Genomic DNA, 16,651 nt, shown 5'->3' with positions numbered 1-16,651 from the left:
AATCTACTGAAACAATCATTCTTCCTGAGAACAAAACTGTGTACACATTGTTCTTACTGTAGGTAATAAAACTATCGTGAAATAGCTATCTATGTCCCTGTTCCCTTCACCTGACCACATGTACTTTCCACAGATGTTTTCAGAGCCTCCACTTTTCAGATAAGACAGATGCTCAGGGAGTCAGTGTCTTCACCATGCAGCCAACCTATGAATAACAGGGCCAACATGTAGATCCAACCTGGGAATCAACAGACCAAAGGCAAGGAAGTCCCCTGCACCAGGTACAACTTCGGGGTTCTAACAGTAATAATGTTGGACAGGCAATAGTTGTATGCTTTCAGATTAAATAGTTCAGGTAACTGAGATTTTAAAGCTTCATAGCTGCATTTTAGATTATTCTCTTGAATAAACACTCTCACTTTCTTAATTATGTGATCTTAGGTTGAATACTGACCTCTTTGAGCTGTTCTAACCACTTGGTAAAGTCAACTATAACTAACATTTGCAAAATGCCTATGAGCAATAGACATACAAAAACAATTTCGATTACTAGTCATATTCTATGAAATATATATACATTAATCTGTTTTTGTATTTCCAACAGTTATCAGAATACATACTTAATTTAACCAAAGTTACTCAATTCTGGAGTAATAACTACAAATCCCATTCTTAATTACCTATGTAGCAAAGCGCAAGATGTTATGACATTTTTCCATTTATTGAAAATTGTTTTTTACATATGTACTGATGACTGGTATGATGTGTGTATGTGTGTGCGTGAGTGTCTTCACATGTGCATAAGAGTTCATGTATGCCTATGTATCTGGAGGCCTGAAGTTGACATTAGCTGTCATCCTTGACAGATCTCTGCTTTTTTTCTTTTCTTTTTTTATTGATGTAAGGTCTCGACCTGAACCCAGAGTTCATGACCTCCAACCAGTCTAGCCACCCAATTCTGCCTCTGCCTCCCAGCTGTCAGATTACAGGAAACTTCCAATCCTGCCTGGATTTTTCACATGGGTGCTGGGGAATCCAAACTCTGGTCCTCATTCTTGCATGAAAGTACTTTATCCAATGAGTCATTCCCTCGATTGGGAACACCTTTTACAGTACTTAAGGTTTCAAAAAACGTCCCCCAGTGGGGGCTGAAAGAAGTAGAAGTTAAGGCGACAAATTTCAAATTCCAAAATTCAGTTTACTCAAACTTTGACACATAAATTGTGACTAACCAGAGAGCTCAATGGAAAGAGCTTGGTTCTGATGCACAGCAAGACTCAGAGAAGCAACTGTAGGTGAAGGAAGAGCAGGCGATAGAGTGACTACCTGGAAACACAGGAAAATGGGAGATGACTTAGAGAGCCCTGCAAATGTCCTCCTCATTCACCAAGGCAAGAGTAGGCCCAGCCAGGTGCTGGGAATTGAGTGATAGATGTTTGGGAAGGAACCAAATCATTTCCTCCGTGAAAGTCAAATCTGGTATCAAAAGAAAAACATGATTCTATTATACTCCACTTTGCACCATGGAGCAAAGAGCAGAGCTTGGTTGCTAGAACTCCTTAAGAAAAAACGTGAGTGTTTAGAAATCCTGCAGAGGTGTCAGAAATTACTAATACAATATTAACCATATAAAATTAATTGATGTTATTGGTTGCTTTAGAAAATCAGCCACAAAAATAAAATTATACATATTAATCTAGAAACGTAGACATTGACACTTATTAACAAGTTGGAAATTAACAACTGTATCATTTCATCAAGTATTAACTAGACACTGAAATCTTCTTGGAGATGGGGCACCAGCAGAATCAGCAACACGACAAGCTCAGAATCCCGTGTTCCTCCACTCTCTGCTGCTGGGGACCAGCTCCAGCACACAGGGTGAAGCATGGTGGGTTGCAGTGCCTCGCTATGCCCAGCTGATAGCTGGTGTTTCTCTCTACACATTAACTCAGTCTTTTAGACTGGGCGCCTTGCTATTCCCTATATACACTTTAACTCTTAAACTTCCAGGCTGACAGTCTTGCTGTTTGGAGCTCTCTCTATATACACACAGTTTATCTCTCTATACAGTTTAACTCCCAGGGGCCACTGGTCACGAGAGCCCCTAAAGGAAAAGACAGCATAGGGCCTCAATCAGTTAAGCCAGCTGGTTCATTTAATTCAGAGTACAAGTGGCCGCAGCTCTGACAGTTTCTTATTGTAAATACAAAGGGTTGTAAAAAGAAAAACCTTAGTTCCTTTTAACTTATTGGCTCAGCAGTGAACAGTGGCTTACTGGAAGGTCCTAATTAAGTCCTAATTAAGAAGGACAATAAAACACTCTGGACTGCTTATCCCTTACTAAACTTAACTCAGAAACAAGCAAAAAATGTACACATTTGGCAGACAAAGCAGATATTTATAAGCCTCACACACACACATGCGCACATACACTCAATAGACAAAACAAGGGAGCTCCCAAAAAATACCAGTCATCCACATATATGTAAACATACAGATATAAATATACATGTATACAGTATATACAGACAATTAAACTGACACATTTTTGATGATGTGGGTGGCGTCAAGCAACGTTTAACTGTCTTGGGTTCCATACGAAGGTTCTCTATGTATGGAAAAAATTACAACATTCAAAAATAGATACATTAAAGGGAAGTTATGTACCTGTTGATCCTTATATCTATCTACATACTTTGTTTATTATAAGTTTAGAGCAGTGGTTTTATCTATATGCTCATTATGAGTTCAAAGCACAAGTTTTATCTTATTTCAAATGTACATTATATGTTCAAAGCAAGTTTTTTTCATGTCAAGATTTTTCTAAGAAAACAAGTATCTGTCTTGTCTTATATAGCTAACCATTTATTCTTTGTTTCTATAGTCATATGGTCTTTCTTATCGTGGTATACACCTGGGACTTACCCTTGGACTAAACCTAGAATGTCCTTGATTATTTGTTTCAATTTTGTTTTCCCTCTTAGTGTAAATCAAGTGCTTGACATAGGGAGGTCAACAGAGCTCCTAGCAGTTTTCGTTATTCTGCAAGAGAATTTTAAAATTACTTGACTGAAGTCAGAAATTCTTTAAAATCATCATCAGGGATTATGAAATTATGAATTCATTTAAACAGCACTATGTCATGAAGGTACATCTTCAAAATAATCTGCAGAAAATCTGCCCAACAGAGTGAAGCCATAAGCAGTGAGGGTCTCTGCCATGCCAAATAAATGAGACAAGCATGGAAAGGCAGTATAGCAACAATAAGCAGTCTTGAGACAAAATCACTGGGGCCTTGCCCACACAGCCAGGGATACACAAATTCATCAACCATGCACAAACAAGTGGGCTGCCTCCAGGAAGCTCGCTTGTTTGCTTCTGACAATCAGCAATACAATTGCTCCCAGCCCTCTTCCAAACAACTACTTTATCCCATCCCATCCTCTCCCCCTCCTCTCTTCCTTCTTTTGGTATTCCAATATGACACGGAGACGCTTTCTTTTTTCCTCTTCTTAAATATGACAAGATACCTTAAAAGACAACTCAGAGAGAAAAGTTTCTTTCAGTTCACATTTCAAGGATCCACTTAGTCATTGCAGAGAGCTTGAAGCAGAGAGCTACATTATGTCCAAACACAGGAAGCAAAAAGCAACTGGACATTTGCGCTCAGTTCACTCTTCCTTTATTATACAGAGTGGGATCAAACCCAAGGAGTGGCCACATCTGCTTTGAGGATGGTCTTCCCACGTGGTTCCACCTAATCAAGAAAATACCTCACAGGAGTGCGGAGAAGCTTGCCCTATGAGCAACTCTACATTTTGTCAAGCTGCCAGCCAACAGTAACCATCACTCAGGGCTTACACATGCTAGAGAAGCACCCTAGCCACAGTCCTCACCATCAAATATAAAACAGTGGTATTGTTCAACATAGCCACGCACGAATCTTTATTTTGCTAACATTTTCACTGGTAGGATAATTCTTTTTTCCCCCAACTTATTCATTATATATTCCAATTGAAGCCCCCTCCATCAACTCACCCAGTTCCACCCTCACTCCCTCTTTCCTTCATCCCCTTCCCCTAGTCCACTGAAAGAGAGAGTTGTCCACTATTGTCATATGCCCATAGCTTGTTAAGTCTCATCAGGAATGCTTGGATCCTCTTCCTCCGTGACCTGGCAAGACTGCATCATCAGGGGTGAGTGATAAGAGAGAAGTCAACTGAGTTCATGATACAAGCAGCCCCTGATCCCCCCTCAGATATTCACATGGAGACTGAGCTCCCCAGAAAGTTAAGAATAGCACTACCTCAAGATCCAGCTATACTACACTCCTGCGAATATACCCAAAAGATGCCCTGCCATACAACAAGGACATTTGCTCAACTATGTTCATAGCAGCTTTATTTGTAATAGCCATAATCTGGAAACAACCTACATGTCCCTCAATGGAGCAATAGGTACAGAAATTGTGGTACATCCTCACAAAGGAATACTACTCAGCTATTAAAAACAAGAAAATCATGAAATCTGTAGGCAAGTGGATGGAATTAGAAGAGATCATCCTGAATGAGGTAACCCAGAAACAGAAAGACAGGCATGGTGTATACTCACTAATAAGTGGATATTAGCCTTATAATATAGGACAGCCATCTACAAACCTAAAGAATCTAAACACTAAGAAGGACCCTAGGGAGGATGCTTAAATCTCATTCAGAATGGCAAACAGTATAAACACCAGAAGCAGTACGATAATTCTTAAACATCACAGTACATTTTTAAACACTCATGTTTCCAACCTTAAGATTCTTTCTTTTCCATCTGTGCATTTTTCAACTCCTTTTTCTTCATGAACAATTTAGGAACCAGTGTTCATGTATTTTCATATCTAATTTCAATCTTTTTTACTTAAGAAAAATACCAAAACTCTATAAAAATCTTCACTTGCCTGTCACTGTCATTGAAAGTACAAGAAAGGCAAAGAGTAAGGACACAAGACTACCTTCTGAGCCAAGTGGAATGGATGCTACACCACCATACTGTGATGAGCTAGACACCCTACATTATCATCTGGAGTTGACAGGGATCTGGGGATGAGACACATGGACCCCTCCCTGGAGGATGAACAGAGAAAAGAAGGCACCCATAAGGAGGAAAGGAATCTCTTTCTGAGGAAAGGGTACTTGCTAAGGTAAAACAAACAAACAAACAAACACCATAAAGAACTCAAAATATCACATGACAGTATGGCAATAGCTCTCAGTAAGGTAAGAAGAGGAGCTAGGAAGCAGCACCTCCACAACTTGCTTGGGACTGCCCTAAAGGCAAGGAAGAGCATACACAGACCTAAGGGGAAAGTCAGTGAAATGTGAGACCTTAAAACTATGAAAAGAGCTGGAGAGATGGCTCAGAGGTTAAGAGTACTGGCTGCTCTTCCAGAGTTCCCGAGTTCAATTCCCAGCAACCACATGATGGCTCACAACCATCTTTAATGAAATAATACGCTCTTCTGGCCTGCAGGCAGAACACTGTATACAAAATAAATAAATCTGAAAAAAAAAGAAGTATGAAAAAAAAATCAATTTTGGTAATAGGGGGTAAATAATTTACCAGAGAAAGAAAAGAAACAGTGGTGCTACAACACCCAACAGAAAGACAAAACAAACAAACAAAGAACACTGGGAATCCAGCACAGGAAAATAACAAGAAAAAATCAGAAAAGACAGACATCTTCATTAGAACAATTCAAAAGGACTCAGTTTAATACAGGAGCAGATCAAGAGCAGCTAATGCCATCAACAGAGGCTAACTCTCCCAATGTTTTTAATTTGAGACACTGGATATATTCTGAGATTGTTAGCTGAAAAAAAAAAATGGCAGCAAATAGAAATTTCACAGCTTTCTAGACTGCTGGAAATGTGTTCCTTATAGACATACTGAATTTGAAATGGTTCTAGAAAATGTCAAATAATAGAAGATAAGTTGCAGTCAAGTACAATTTGTCATTTATTTGTTTTCTTTTTCTCCTGGAGATGTATCTACAGCAGCCAAATCCTTCACAAATGTGCTGAATGATATACAGAGCAGACACTGCACAAGCATGCTGAATGACACCCAGAGGACACATTGCTCAAATGTGTGCAGATGACCAAGTATTCAGGAAAATAACCTGCAGAGACAGTGATGAAGAACAAGCACTATTTTTGCAGAGGACCTGGATTCAGTTCCCAGCACCTACATAGTGTTTTAAACCATGCATAACTTCCATTTCTGGAGGTCCAGCACCCTTTCTGACCTCCAAGGCCAGCACACACACACATAGTGCACATATGTACGTGCAGTCAAAATACTCAGACACATAAAAGGTTCTTTTTTTTTAATTTTAAACAAAGAAAATAACATGACATCAAGTAGATAATCAGTGGTGTCTAAACTGTTACTCAACATAGAGACCAATGAAGAAGGCAAAGACAAAAAAAAGAGAATTAAGAATTAAGTTTAGAATTAAGCAAAGAGAATTGAGGTTAGAAGTAAGCACAGAGAGAGAGAAAGACAGATCTTGAAATACACAGCTCTAAATGGGTTTTCTCTATCAGCTCCCTCCCCTCAGAGCTCAGAGAATCTGAGGGGATGGAGGACACCAGGAGAACAAGGCCCGCTAAATCAACCCAGCAAAGTTCATCTGAACTCACAAAGACAAAAGCAGCATGCACAGGGCATATATGGGTCTACACCAGGTCCTCTGCATATATATCATAGCTTTCAGTTTAGTATTTTCTATGGGATTCCTGAGTGTGTCTCTGATTCTTGTGCATTCTCTTAGGGCTCTTTTCCTTTTGTTGGTTTGCCTTCTCCAACTCTGATGTGATGAGTTTTGGTTTATCTTATTATATTGTTATCTCTTAGAAGCCTGTTCTTTCTTAATGAGAGGCAGGAAGGGTATGGATCCAGAAGAGAGGGAAGGTGGGGAAAAACTAAGAGAAATAGAGGGAGGAGAAACAGTAATCAGGATATATTTTATGAGAAAAGAATCTATTTTTAGTAAAAGGGGTAGGAAGCTGAAGTTAAAAACCCAAGATAAATGGATATTTGAAACTATAATGCTACATGTAAGCATTGACCAAGTGGTAAAACTGTTAGACGCTTTGTTTGAACATGCTAAACAGACTGATTTTGTAAAACATTTATTACTGCCAAACGATAGCAAGATGGAGTATTAATATTCAGTTAAGGCAGGTCTCCTGATACATATCACTAATCTCCACCACTTTGGATAATCAAAAGTTCAAGACCACCCTAAGCAACTCAGATATTCTTTGTCAAAGTAAAGGTGCAAGGTGGGTTTGGGGAGTGGGTTGTGGTTCATAGTAAGCAGTTTGTTGTTCAATTACCAAGAATGCAAAAAAATATATATTTAGTTTATACCATTTTATAATGATATACGAAATTTGACTCATTTGATAGCACTTTGGTTCCTGAATTAATTAAAAATATATACACACCAATAGGAGATAATCTTAATAGTTAAAAGCCAAGTTAAAACTAGAGGGAAATCAAAGTACCTTAAATAAAAAGTCAGCCATTTAAAGGGTAAATTTAATAATCCTACCAGAATAAAAATACATTCCCATAAACCTCAAGATGGAATAGAGATGACATATCATGAAATGAAACATATCTAAGAAAAAATTCTGCCATGATCCTACTCACTAAACCAAGGCAGATTTACTTTTGGATTTTCTTAATTATATAAGTACACACCCAGGAAGATCAAAATACTACAAACATTTTCCATGATCTGTACTAAACAATTGCTAGAGAGAACCCAATACTACTCTGAGAGCAGAGATGCTTTGCCTAAATCGACAATAATTAGCTCAGGCCTTAGTGGAAGGAGGGTCAGCAGAAGGTGGCCATGCATCACTGGCTGGCAAGGTTCCAAGTAGTTCAGATAAGGAAAAACTTATTTAAATTATAGGGTAATACGACCCTAAACATGAACCTTCGGTATGTCAAGATAAATTAGCATCAATTCAATTCCCTAATTACTGATTCACTAACATGATAAACTACACTATTTAGCTAACAAATGCAGTTCTCTAGGAATCTTCTAGTTCACCTTGACAAGTGATAATTGTTCTCTTTTTTTTTTGCTTTTTCAATAGACATGTTTCTTTATTTAAATAACTCATCTACTATTTAACAGTATTCATTAACTGTATTTTACTAACACTCAAAAGTACACAGCTGATATTAAAATGCTGTTTGTTGTGTTTTCTATCACATGTTCAACTAAGTGGCCAGAAAGTAGAAACAACACATCAACACTCAAAATGACCAAGCTGGACAGGTGACCTAGACCTGTCTTCCAACCACTTCTAAGGACGAGAAAGAAATATCTGATACCCTCTCTCAAAAAAACCAAAGACATAGATGACCCAAAAAGGCTCAATGGGTGCAGCCAGCAGAACACTTTTTCCAGGCACAATGAAGCCACCTTTTTTGTACTTCCTAACAGCTCAGATGCATGGCCTACAGGGCTGTGTTGACCAATACGGTAGCCAGGAGCCAGCATATATATTTAGCTTCTGATATATAGCAAATACTAGATGATGATATTCTGTGTATAAGATTTAGAGATGACTTCAGAGACATTTTTTTTAAAAAAGCAAGACATTTTATTGCATATTTAAATAATATTTATTTAAAAATGGACTAAACAAAACATACTGTTAAAATAAATTTAATCTGTTTTTTTAATTTCGCTTTATATTGTTCTGAAGATTTAAAAAATTTGTGTTTTAGAGCTGAAGAGATGGTACTCGGTTAAGCACACTCGCTGCTCTTGCACAGCACCAGATTTCTATTCCCAGCACCCATAGCAGTTGGCTCACAATGCCTGTCACTCCAGATCCGGAGGATCAGATACCCTATTCTGGCCTCTGAATGAACCCATGCCTCTTATATAAGTTTTCTTATGAAATGACAAATAACTCAAACAAAATTATTTTTAAAATACTAAAAATATGCAAATACATAAAGAGAATTTGGCATGAAGTCTGGAAATAAAACAGGGTTCATTAGGCAATCTGCTATACTGAGACCTTCGTAAGGAAGTATTTCTTGAATTATTTGCTTATTTATTCTGACTTATTCACCTCATTATTAAAAGTTAAGTACCTTGGATCCATTTATTTTAAAATTTCCAATAGTGTTTTTAAATCTATTTGTTACAGATCTTGAAACATCTAATGTTTAAACATCTAATAAAGACACTGAAATTTCACGACTACCCAAAAGTAGCCTAACCTTAAGAAGACAGAAGACACACTGCCAAACATAAAAGTCTGGTGCACACTAAAACACAGGGATCAGAATACGCTATGCTAAAATATGCTCCTTTGACACAAGGAATATTTTGATCTGAAGGCAATAAGTACCAGAACACAGAAATACTCCTTTCCAACCCAAATGAAGCAAAAATTTCCTCTTGTTAAAAATAACATAAACTGTTATAATACACATACACTTTGTTACTAGTAAAGATGTTAGCCTTTCCCATGCCAACAAAAGAAGAACAATTCCTACTGTGAGACATACACACACATGCACACACAAACACAGGAACACATGGGCCCATCTGTCCCCTCAATCTGACCACTTCAGGTGTTCATTTTTCTGTGTAGCCTTGTTGCAAATAAAATTACAAGCAATGATTACTGGCCTTTTTGCCAGTCAATCTGTCTTTTGTTTTAATTCACAGTTCTAAATTATAGAACCTAAAAGGGCAACGATTCTACTTATCCACAAAGAATGAATATGCAGAAGAATCTTAAACTATTAAAATCTCTTAAGGGTATATCGTTATTCGATGAACTAGCAGTGGACAATAAACAGAACTAAGTTGTGACTACAGATAACTTTAAATTATTTTAGATTGAGCTCTAAAATAATTACATAATGAAAAAGGTGGAGCCTCCTGTACCATCAACCCACTGAGGTTAGTCAACTTCTGTGAGTGCCAGCACATCTTCAGTGATAAGAGAGTGAGTTGGTGGTCCCTGAAGAAGCGGTATGGGTAAGTAAAGGAGGCAAAACAGAAACACAAAGGATCATAAGGAAACTTTTTTAGGGCAACAAATATGTTAAGCAGCCTCGTGCTTCCCTCAGAAAACAAGAAGTCTAAACCTCCTGGGTTAAGTGAATATTCATGCTAGAGAGCAATATTATTCAGCCCCAGACAATCTACTGTTGTCTCCTATTAGCTACAACACAGACTGAAAATGCTGACTGAGCCTAATCCAATCTGTACTCAGCAGCCTACATAATAAGCAGCATTGCAATACTGCACATGTGTGCATGTATTTATACATGTAAGATGCACATACATGTTCCTAAGTGTGCTTGTCTGTGTGGGTGAGTTGCATAAGCCTGTGGAAGCCAGACGTGTGCCTCAGGTGTTTTCCTTCCTCACTCTCTATATTTGAGACATGGTCTAAGCTAATAACCTTTAGGGAGTCTCCCATCTCCACCACCTCTACATTTGATTAGATGTATGGCCCTGCTCGTATCTTTTACATGAGGGCTAGGGATCCCCGACTTTGATTCTCATGCTTAAAGGGCAAGCACACGCAGTATTCCCAGGAAAACTGTAAACACTGTAGAGAAAGAGGAGGGCCAGTCAATACTCTACTGAACTCCACACACTCAACTAAGCTACCACCTGTATTCACATCTATTACCCTCAAAGAAAAGTTATGAAAAATAAATATTTATATGTGCATCTATATAGCTGTAAATGGCAATCAGTAGAAAAAAAATGATCTATCCACTATAAAAAATCAAAAATACCAACTGTAAATATTCAACACAACCTGTGTTTTCCTTAAAACGATGTGTGTGTGTGTGTGTGTGTGTGTGTGTGTTTAGTTTATTATGTGTGCTTTTCATCTTTCTTACAATTGTTGCCTTTCTCACTTTTCTCTCATGCATTTATTTATAGTATCTATGACCTGGAGATAAAATAATCTAATAAGAGTAAGAATATTAGATAAAGATAAGAATTTCCTAAATCCAACAAATCTACCTAATTCAGGCTAAAAGACAGGAAGGAAAGAAAATGTAAGAATTTCAGTCTCCATTTACTCTTTTGTTTCATTAGTTTTCTTCACCCAGATGGCCAGAACTAGAAGAATGGTTTTTGCATGTCTCTAAATCCTACATGCAATTTCAACATCCAAATGAGAGCTTTTGTCATTTGATTACATATGATTACTCTGCCTTCTGAAACTTTTTTATTTTTTCTAAAAAGGGGAAATTTTCAAAAGGGGAAAGCTTATGACAAAAATTAGACCACAAAACATACATGGGCCATAGTTTCTCAATCAATTCAATTGTGCTAGGTGTGGCAATGTGCTCCTACAATATCTGGACACCACAGAGTGGAAGCAGAGGAATCAGGAGTTCAAGGCCAACCTCAACTACATAGTGAATCAGAGGTCAGCTGAGTTTACATTAGAGCCTATCTCAAGAAGCACAAAGTTACAAATTGTTTTTTTTTAATCAAACACAAAAATCATCATGCTTGCATTAACAGTTTTCTTCTTTAATGAATGTTTTACTATTTTTTAAGGCTTAGAAAATTGTGCTTTCATAAAACACTAAAAAGAACTGCTGTGCTATCTAGCTTCAAAAACATAAGGGCCCTAGACATGCAGAACTCAGTGAACACTTAAGGGAACAATATCCTTGGTCCAGAGATAAAGAAGCCTTTCCTCAAACAGCATGCTCCCTTTCCTACAAAGCATCATATTACCACAATAATGCTAGGACTACCCAGCAGCCTCCTCTGTGACCTCCCTCCTTCGCCCTGGGCCAGCCTATTCTTCTGGTCCTAATCAGCTTACAGGCTGGGTTTCTCCATTAACTGTTTAATGCATCTTCTCCTTCCCATAAATTCACGGGAGGCCCAAATCCTTAGTATCTAAACATATGACTATATTTGGAGAGTTTCTTTAAAGAAATAATGAAGAAGTGATTTTTTTTTCCTTTAAAGATATAATAATGGGGTGATTGGTGGCCTTAATCTAAAGAGACTGGCCATCCTCTTAAGAAATTAGGTCAACACATACATAGAAGACTATGAAAAAAAATACAGAGAGAAGTCAGCCATCTACAAAGCAAGAAGACAGAAACCAAACAACTAAATGCCACACTTGTTGATGGCTGCCCCTGAGAACTAGGGATATCACTTCCTGTTGTCTCCAGCACAGACATTATAATTCTTCAGCTGTCAAGTCCACTACAGGATGATAATAAGATGCCTTTTGATGCATACCCAAATGTGACTGTGGAAGCAAGCAATAGGTAGAAGCCAGGAGTGCTTTGAAGCACATGAAAGGAGAGCCTGGACTACTGGTAAAAACATGGACATTTGGGTGACTTTCCTGAGGTCACAGATGGAAACGAAAAACACTGTGAATAACAAAACTCAGCCTATACTTCCATGCTTCCTACCACCTTTCCTTCATCATCCAAACATTTCCCCTTGACACAAACCTTCAATTTAGAGTTATACAAACTGATATCCCCTCTAGCTCTTACCACCCAGCTCCTTCCCAACCACTTCGCCTACAGGTCTACACCCGTTTCTTAATGAAAATACACTAACTTATGTGAACAGCAGCATCAGCAACAAAACTGCATCACTTCATCCTGTCCAGACTCCTAAGAGCCTTTGGGTGCCTTTTTTTTTTTTTTTTTTTTTTTTATGAATTTCAAGACCACCTGCAAGAGCTTTTGAATTCTCCCCTGCCATCAATGAAGACATCAAGCAAGCTTCCAGAGCACTCTTACATTTATTTCTTGTATTTATTTCATATGGCTCCTTCTGTCCTGTTCCCAACCCTGCCAGTGTCTGATACAATGCAACAAGTCTTCAAATCTACCTAATAGCTGTCTAATTGCCAGCTTCTATGAACTACCTTAGATATTGAAGGCAACTGGTTAATTAGCACTGATTTCTCCTGGTTACCTTGTAGTAATTTGCCACACTAGAGCTTCTCAATTTTGTGTAAACAGTCTTCAGTATGCTTAAACTTTCAGGAGAAATTATCTTTCTTATCAGCAAATTGATGCTTCAAACAATGTTAACTATAACCAATGAAATTCTACCTAAGGCCAAATGTCTATTTTTCCAAACCCATAAAAGTGGGGCCTGTATCATCTTTTCCCATGTACCATCTAGCAATCCTGAATTCACTGAGAACTCGTCTGTTTCTTCATTCTTGAGAGCGAATCTTTCTCTGACAGATGGGGTATTTATTCTACCATATTTGGAGGCATATCCAGTCCAGTATGTCAACTTTGCCTCAAAATATTTGATGAAATTCAGAGTATGTTGGCCATATTATGAATGTAAAAAGTGGAACCAGTCTGCAACTCAACTCCAGTCAAATCTATGATGACAGACTTGGGAAGTAATCTGTAGAATAATCTCTCTCACTTGGGACCGTTACCTTCACAACAACTCACTGTTTGCTGCTCAGCAGCGTCTAGATCCCCTAATCTTAGCTCCAGATCATGCATCCAAGCTCTCATTTGTAACCCAGTTTGCCTACTTGAGTTAAATGTGCCAGCCAGCATTGAATCAACGCAAATTTGCGTTTATGAAATTATCTCTCTGGTAACCACCAACCTGCAGAGAAGTGTGCAGTATAGACAGCTTTGCTCCCTCATGGTACCCCGTTGAAAAAACATCTGAAATTCAAAGACACCTCCAAGGACCCAGTAGATCATTTTCTGTGTGACAGGAATTTGGAGCACCCTAAAAACAAACTTAACTCCCTCACCAAGCCACCACCAAGGTTCCGCGGTAAAAGAAGAACATGGTAAAGGAAGAAAGAAAACCAGATGAAAATAGAATACTAGGAGAATCCAAGGAAGAAAGGAACGTGTGAAAGACACATCGCTGATATGAGCTATTATCAACATGTTGAAAAAAGTCTCATCGATTTTTGTTTATTTATTTTACAAATGAGGTGAGGAAGAGAAGTTAAGACAAGTTACAGGGCATCCCAAATTAGCTTTACTCGGTTCAGGAACACACAACAGCCCAGGCACATTTATCCAAAACTTTGTATTACAAGTCCAAATCGAAGGCATTCAGATTGTATTAGGGTTTTACATGCAATTGTTTACCTGGATTTTTATCAGCCTTAGACCGTAATAAATTAAATTGGATTATTTGCTCTTTACAAAAATCTTCATTATCTTTGAACAAATTCTACACGTAAAAACCTCCCAAATCCCCAGAACCAATCCCCCCTCTGTTCCCAGATTACTCATTTTATAAAGGGCATCCTACATGAAGGTCTGTGCACAGAGAAAGGTGATGTCGACAACACAGCTATCTATTCTCCAAAACAGGATGTGGTGGCCTGGGCTCAGGTCTCAGATTCATCCCCTCAGGACACGAAAATAACCCGCAGTGGGGTTTTCCCTTGCTGCTGAAGTCACGGTCCTCGCTTATCTGATGCTAGAAGGAAACCCCAGCCTCCGCCCGCAGGCCCGCGTGCCCGCGGCGACCTCCCCGCGCGGAGAGCCCCCTCGCGCCCGCCCCGGCTGCCGCCGCCCCCTTCTCGTCCCCGCCGCCCGTGACCCGCGAAGGACCTGCCCAGCCCCCGAGCCCCAGGAGAATGCCAGCCCAAGCGCACCGTCGCGCCCCGCGCGGCGCGGCTCCGACACAAAGCGTCTCCCGCACGCCGACCCACCCCCGACCAGGCCTCGGCCCTCCCGCACTCCCCGCACAGCAACAGGCGCGCGGCCCCGGCGCAGGCCGCGGGGATGGCGCGGCGGGGCGCGCAGCCGGGGAAACTTCCAGAGCCCCGGGGGCAGCGCTCGGGCGGGGCCGCTTACCCGGCTCGGAGGCCCGGCGGGGACTCCCGGGCGGGGACTCCCGGGCGGGGCAGAGCGCTCCCGCTCCTCTCCGCTCAGGTCGCGGCCCTGGCGGCTCGGGCTGGGCGCGCGCGCTCACGCGGGGCCGGGACACGGAGCCCGCGGCCCGCCAGCCTCGCCGCGCGCCGACCGAGCTCCCGGAGGCCGCGGGACTGCGGGAAGCGGTGACGCCGGCGGGGCGCGCTGGCCAATCAGGGGCGCGGCCCAGCCGCCGCCGGGATGGAACGACCGGCGCCCGGGCCTCCCGGCCCGCGTGGGTGACGGTCAGCGCGAAGGCGGCAGGGCGTGGGTCAGGCTTCTTAATGTGACTTCCAAAGGAAATGCTTTTTTTTTTTTTTTTTTTTTTTTTTAGGATAAGTATTTCCAAAATATTACGCGGGAAATGCTTGTACTAAAACGTTGCTGATGTTTTATCAGAAATTGGAATTCGGCTAAGAATGCAGTGTGTGTGTGTGTGTGTGTGTGTGTGTGTGTGTGTATACACATGAGAAGAGAGGGAGAGCCTCTAGGCTGCCCTCTTCACTAGTGGGTTGTGTGTGTGTGTGTGTTCTGCTCCCAGGCTCTTGCACTGGTAGCCTCTAGGGTGCCCTCTTCACTAGTGGGCTGCGGTGGCCCAGGGAAGCCCTTTCTTGAGAAGTTACTTAGCATGTCACAGTGCATTCTTAGCCTGGCGAGCCAATTAAAAGAAGAAGGGGTGGGGGTGGGGGACATGGAGAAGTTTGCTGCTGGAAAGAGGAGGTTTTCCTTTCTGTTTCACAATTGTCTTTCTGTTGACCTCAATTCTGGAGTTCCACAATCCACCCCCAATCCATACCACCCCCCAGCCCCGTGGAAGAAAGTGTGATATTTTTTTAAGTCTAATATTAGAGTGTGCAATTTAAAACTCTCAGAATTTAAAATACTTACAAGACTTGCGTTTAACGCGGAATAAAAGTATACTGTTATTCTTTGGCAGACTTGTAATTTTGTTTTGTCTACTAAAAATCAATTTGTATTTCCTAACATTCACTAAATATTTAAGGAAAAAGGCAGCACATAAGATACACCAGGCTTGGAATGAAACCGATGCCCTCCAATGGATACTTTTGTCTGCTAATGGAAGTTGAGTAAATGAATTCTCTGTCCTGGGTGGAGAGAACACATAAGCCAAGACCTTGGTTCCACAACTATGAATCAGCATAGAGTTTCCCAGCAGGAAAATACAAACTGGATGGTTTCAGAGTTTATGTGTATGAATCAGCTCTGGGTTTTTTTGAAAATGAAAACATAATTAGGGTGAGGGCTAGTTCAAACCCATCTTCCCCAGTGTGTCCATCTACTTACCTTTCCCATTGGTTCTGTCAGGCCTTCCTTTTGACAACAAAAACAAAAGGAGAAGCAGGAGGGGGTTCTCCCCAAAGCTCTGTCTCCACCTAGAGTGTTCTTGATCACAGCTGTGGAAGAGACCCTGCCTTCTGGGTACAGCACCGCACTGACATTTGTCTTAATGAAGACACAGCCCGTCTTCTACATCCATGGGACACATCTTTCATCTCCTAGCTCCTGTTCTCTCGTGCGTTCACAGTGGCTGAACACTCTCTTCTTGGAGACCCTGCTTCTGTCCCTCTTGTACTTTGTGTTCCCCACTTCTGATTCCATTCAGTCAAACCTTCTTTGGTTTCGTTCCTTATTTTCAGGTGCAAATGTGCAGGCTTCA

The 16,651-nt window shown here is 40.5% G+C and overlaps 1 protein-coding gene across 4 annotated transcripts in view; it reads right to left on the bottom strand.

Annotated features, from left to right (window-relative positions):
• Positions 1-15,065, bottom strand: part of Mpdz (multiple PDZ domain crumbs cell polarity complex component) — a 169,500-nt gene extending 154,435 nt beyond the window's left edge. For 3 of the 4 annotated variants that reach the window (XM_055629885.1, XM_055629895.1, XM_055629904.1), the window contains exon 1: positions 14,917-15,064. The gene's annotated coding sequence lies outside the window, so the exon portion shown is untranslated. Of the gene's footprint in view, positions 1-14,916 lie in introns of all 4 variants that reach the window. The other variant, XM_055629876.1, reaches the window with a different exon arrangement.
• Between the last annotated feature and the right edge of the window lie 1,586 nt (positions 15,066-16,651).

This window comes from Psammomys obesus, unplaced genomic scaffold (assembly GCF_907164565.1).
Source record: "Psammomys obesus unplaced genomic scaffold, mPsaObe1.curated_primary_1811, whole genome shotgun sequence".
NCBI lineage: Eukaryota > Metazoa > Chordata > Mammalia > Rodentia > Muridae > Psammomys > Psammomys obesus.
This window is presented reverse-complemented; position numbering and strand designations above follow the sequence as displayed.